Raw genomic sequence first — 6,000 nt, forward strand, 5'->3', positions numbered from 1 at the left:
CCAAAAATGCTAAAACCATTTACCCTAGAGGAATACTACAAAAATACTATAATCATAAAACTACTGTAATAATACAAAAATACTACAAACATACTACAGATATACAAAAAAAAAATCTACTTTCGAAGAACAACAAAAGTATTACAGAAATACTAAAAAATACTACTGTGGAAATACTACAATTTAAAAAAAATAGTACTAAGATACTGTTTTGGAAATACAACAGAAATACTGCAAATTACACCTATAGCGATACTACAAAAATTATCCTGTAGAAACATCACAAAAATACTACAAGAATAAAACTACAATACCTCTATACTACAAATATACGACAGAAATACTAGAGATATACAGTACTACAAACATTTTTGTATGGAAATACTACAAAATACAACAGAGATCGTAAAAAAATTATACTACCGTAATAATACAAAAATACTACAGATATAGGACCAAAAGAAATCCACTTTCGAAATTCAACTTAAGTACTCCAGAAATGCTGAAAAAATGCTACTATTGAAATAACTACATAAAAATTACTTCAGAAATACTACAAAAAGAGTAACTACAGTAAAACCACAGTAACACTACAAAAAACTACAGATCTTCAATAAAAATCCGACTTCAGAAACACTAAATAAACTACAATAATACTTCAAAAGTGAATACTAGATGAAGTGCTTCAAACAGGAACCTAATATACAATTTTTCTCTAATTGTTTCAAAACCAATTTGATGAAACTAATCTATTTTTAAAGAAGTATAAGATGTCACATGCGGCCCCCGACTCCAAATAGTTGCCCACCCCTGGAGTTCTAGTAAGATTAAAAATTATTAAGTAATAGGGGGCCCCAAATCTCATTTTGCTTAGGGCCCCTTGAAGGCTTGGGTCCTGAGTGCAACAAAGTTTAGGGTATTTTTCTTGTCAATTAAATCAGTATCGTCTCTGAATCATTATACATATTTTTCACCAGTAGGAGGCGTCAAATAATTAACACTGTTCTTTAATGAACAAGGCTCCACACAAACAAAGGAGAAAAGCGCCAACCATTTTAGTTGCTATTTTTGTGAAAGCTAGTAACAAATCCCGATAAAGGCACTTAAAGGGACAGTGTGTATTATTTGACCACTAGATGTTGCTGCACCGTGTGGTGCAGCTCAACAGGACTTCTAACTATGGAGACTCAAAGTGAACAAACCAAGTCAAGTCATGTTTATTTGTATAGCCCTTATTCACAAAGAGTCTCAAAGGACTGCACAGACCACGGATTATTGCAAACCACTGTCAGGACCAGAACGGAAACAGGACCCACTTGCAGAACGTTTACCACAGGTTTCATTGAAGGAACGAGGAAGGGCTGCGCCCACGATCCGGTGTTCGCTCTCGTACTCGGCTCGTGATCCGAACACGGAAGTGGATCTTCCGTTGCGAGCGATAGCGGTGTCGGAAAAAACGGGTCGGTAGCCGGGACAGGAGAGCAAAAACGTGGTCGGGTTCGTAAGCGAGTCGTAAGCCGGAATGGGGGAGCAGACGTGGTCTGGATCAGAACGGGTCGTGGCCAGAGAAAAACGGGAGCAAAAACGGGACAGGCAAAAGTCGGGGTCAAAAAAGGCTTGCCTTATATCCCGGAGATTCGCAGACGGACTAACAAAGGGCGACCAACTGGGTTTAAATAGGGACAGGGAGCCAATCAGAGTCCGCGCCAGATGAGCGGTGTTAGGAATTTAATATCATAATGTACCGTTTACCAAATTGTTCAAATTAGTTATCTGACTCAATTAACCAAACACAACCTACATTCACCTAACAATGCGCACTTGTTTCTTGATGGAAAAATGAACAAGAGACCGTCTTTTCCACACAGGGGCAGATTTAATTTCTTAAATAATTTAACTAAGTTAACTCCATCGAATATATGGCCGAATTACCCGAATTAGTGTCGCTTGAGTCTCCGTCAAGCCTCCTCTCTCGATCTTCGGCCTTTCTTCTCTCGGCCCACGTCTTTTCTGCAAGCTGGTATGCCGGGTCCTCCCATGGGCATGCCAGGAAAGCCCCCACGTGGGCCCCACCATGTCGGAGAAGAGCGTCCCGCTGTCTGGACAAACCAAAACAACTTATCCAAACAATGCCTGCTGTCCAGCGTCAGAGTCCTGTTATCAACAGAACTTGACAAAACTTTCCGCATTCGGATCAGCGTGACCTGAAGCCCACTCAGTGAAAATCTTCATTGCACTCAATAAATGTAACTTGTAATCGTATAAAATACTTTATAGTAAAATGTATAAAATCCTTCAGCGGGCACAGGTGAATTGCATCGGCAATCATGAAAACCACAGACTATTACTTCACCATTCCCTGATCTAAAACCTACATACACACCATTGTTTTCTCTTTTTTGTCCCACTTTTATTAAAGTAATCAGGGTGCTGGTAGGACATTTATGGTAGCCTCACGTTAGGTAAAGAAAATACTAATTTCTTGAACTCCGGGTATTTAAAAAAACGCAGGTTTTGGTGATAATTGATGTATTTTTCTTATTATTCAAATCAATATGGCTTTCTTTTCAAGCATAACGTTTATTTTACCACGGTAAAGCGCTAAACAATGTCCCTTTAAGACTGACGAACACTTCAGGGATTTAATCATTTTAAGGCTATTTATGGTATCTCATAGTTTTTGATCATTTTTTTAATAGAAAAGAAAACATATAGTGACTTAAATAGTAGCAGCTTACTTCAGGTCACCCACTCAAACTTGACACGGCACATGTCGAAATCAGCAGGAAGTAAGTTTTTTTTGGTTTGAACAAATTTGTTGACACTAATAACAGAAAACAATCATGACAATCTCAACAGCAATTAAGTTACACAGAAGCAGCGCGGACATAACCGGATGTGGAAGAACGCCCGTCTTTAAAATAAAGCAAACTGTGTCGCGAGGCGGAAATGTTACGCACACGACACGTCATAAACGGTTTATTACCAGACAAAGAGGTTGAAAGCATATCTGGGTTTGGTTTTCTTCTGAAAATGGCCCTCCAAACAAAACAAACCTTTTTTGAGTGCCTTGACAGACCATGAATGTGAGCCAGTCGGTGATCGCAGTAGTGATGGGAATCCCGACTCGTTTTAGAGAACAGGATTTTTCGGCTTGACTCGCTCAAAAGAGTCTGCTCTTTTGGTTCCCAAACGGCTCTGCAGATTGTTTTGTTGCTTTAATCCTTATATTACCAATTTTTGTATAACAACAATTTATAAAAAGTTGGGGGAGGGTGGGATAAAGCAAAAATACAAATACAAATAAAGAAAAATGAAAAAGAAAAAAAAGAGGAAAACAACTTGTAATAATAGGAAATAAAGAGGGGGAAAGAAAAGAAAAAGAAGGAAATAAGAAAGAAAATACAGAGAAAAGATCATTTAGAAAGCAAGAAAAATATAAATAAATAAACACAAAATAACAAAGAAAAGAAAAACAAAATTAAGAAGAATAAAGAAAATAAAAACTTTTGGAGGGTACCGTTATTCGGTAGATTAGAACTAATAAAGTGACATCATGCGCAAAATGACTTGATCTATTAAAAAAACGATACTATTCTCTAAATACTAATAGCGTCATTTTATTTCTTACAGTGAACTTTTAACCCATTTAAATTTTGACCCTTTCTTATCCTAAGCAACACAGAATTCCTAATAAAACAACCTGTAAAAATACTGACTTTGTAGCACAACAACAAGTAAACTATAAAATACATAGACTCACTATTATTGCTGCTTGTCTCTTCTCCATGGGGAGCAGAGCTTTCAGCTGATCTGCCCCCCATCTCTGGAACTCATTTCTGCCTGACATCCTGAATTCCGCAGTGTATCCTTCTTCAAATCTGGTGTCAGACTTACCTTTTGATGATCATCTCCCTCACATAGCTCTACTGTGTTTTTATTTGCTATTTATTACTTGCGTGTTTTATTTTTGCTTTATTGTTGCTTGCCGCTCTATGTACAGTGATCTTGGATGTCCTGAAAGGCACTTTGAAGTGGAACATATCATTATTATTATTGTTATTATTATCATTATCATAATTATTGGTATAATTATTATTATTATTATCATTACATTTAAAAAAGACTAATCACGAAACACACAACACCTGAAAAACGCGTGAAACATCTATTGCAATTTTTACAGATCTACAAGAAAAATATGAACTACAAAACAATTTTTATGTACTCAACTCAACAAATTTAAAGTCATCAACACAATATCCATGAGGGAAAAAATCATCTTGACCAATCACAAGAGAAAACTAGATTGGTTGTGCGCCATTGGAGAATCACCTGCGTTGAGATGCAAAAGCATTTTTGCTTGGAATTTCCCTTATTGGCAGCGTCCTTCACCTCTAGAGTGATCTACCTGATTGCCTGTAAAATATTGTAACCCTAGCCAAACTTGTTCTGTCCTGAGAAAGTACAAAATGTCTTTCTTCAAAAGCTGCTCAGTCACCAAAACCGAAAATGCCAAGTAAGCATACCTCAGGCTGTTTTCACATCTGGGGTAACCTACTGACTGCCTTGAAAAGTTGGTGTTGATATTCAATATATTCAAGGCCGGGAGAGTAGAATGTCTTTCTGGGGGATAAAAATGCTGAGTGAGCAAAACAACAAATGCCAAGTTGACCAATTTGGCATATTCTGATAAATATTCCAAACTTGTTCTGGACTGGTAGAGTAGGATGCATTTCTGGAAATGCCAGCAAAACCAAAAATGTGAAAGTCAGCTTTCCCTGGAAGTTTTCACATCTGGGGTGATATTCAATTTTTTTCGAGCCAAGGGTGGAATGTCTTCCTGGGTAAAAAATGCGCAGTGAACAAAACCAAAATTGCTGAGTCAGCCTTTTTGGCTTTTTACCCATTTAGGGAAGCCTACATGGCTGCCTGTAAAAGATGGTAGTCATATCAAAACTACTTTTACATTTTTGGATGGATGACACACAAAGAAAGAAAAATGGAAAGAAACCTAAAATGTAGAATTAACAGAACCAAACATGCAAAGTCAGCTTATTGGATATTTTTCACATCCAGGATAGCCTACCAGACTGCCTGTGAGAGATTGTGGTCACATATAAACTCCTTCCTTCTTTTCTTTGGTGAACAAACTCACAAACAAACAGACATTGTCAACTTGAACATGAAACATAGGTTATTTATAAGTTATTTATAAGTTATATATATATATATATATATATATATATATATATATATATATATATATATATATATATATATATATATATATATATATATATATATATATATATATATATATATATATATATACACCGTATTTTCCGCACTTTAAGGCGCACCGCATTATAAGCTGCATGCTGGTTTCAGATCAGGTAATTGTGCAATTTTTTAATTGTAATCCTGTGCAGTCCTCTGAAACATTTTTGTGATTAAGGGCTATATAAACAAATGTGACTTGACTTGACTTGGCTCCAGTAGAGGCTGTAATTACGTTATGCAACCATTAGATGGTGCCGTGCTAAAGGGAATGTCAACAAAACAGTCAGATAGGTCAGTCAAACTTTATTAATAGATAACAAACAAGCTTTCCACAACTCCATTCACTCCCAAAATGAATAAACAGCTGTTTTATTATTTTCTCTGAGGTAAAGCATTTTCGTGACACATGTTTAACATCTTTGAACAACAGCAAGGCATAACATTTTACTTTTCCTCCATTTAGTCAACATGCAAAAAAACGTCTGATACTGTTATGGTAAATTAAACGTGAGTGCAATCGCAATATAGTGACACTCGTAATGTGCAACAACAATAACAAGTGCAAAACAATAACAATAAAGCAATAACATAATAACTGTAAAATGTAAAACGTAAACAGCTCATCCTGCTTCCTCCACTTCTGCACCATTGATTCATTATGGTAAACTCTCTTGCTGCTGCTCTATTTCCGTGTTCTACTGCGTGACTGATCGCCTT

At 36.5% G+C, this 6,000-nt stretch overlaps 1 protein-coding gene across 3 annotated transcripts in view; it reads right to left on the minus strand.

The window, feature by feature from the left end:
• Nucleotides 1-2,883, minus strand: part of ace2 (angiotensin converting enzyme 2) — a 38,999-nt gene extending 36,116 nt beyond the window's left edge. For all 3 annotated transcript variants that reach the window (XM_088334241.1, XM_088334238.1, XM_088334240.1), the window contains exons 1-2: nt 2,739-2,883; nt 1,933-2,099 (exon numbers count right to left, since the gene is read on the minus strand). The gene's annotated coding sequence lies outside the window, so the exon portion shown is untranslated. The remainder of the gene's footprint in view (nt 1-1,932; nt 2,100-2,738) is intronic.
• Between the last annotated feature and the right edge of the window lie 3,117 nt (nt 2,884-6,000).

The sequence above is a fragment of the Urocampus carinirostris genome, chromosome 4, assembly GCF_059441175.1.
Source record: "Urocampus carinirostris isolate Australia breed hairy pipefish chromosome 4, RoL_Ucar_1.0, whole genome shotgun sequence".
Classification (NCBI taxonomy): Eukaryota; Metazoa; Chordata; class Actinopteri; order Syngnathiformes; family Syngnathidae; genus Urocampus; species Urocampus carinirostris.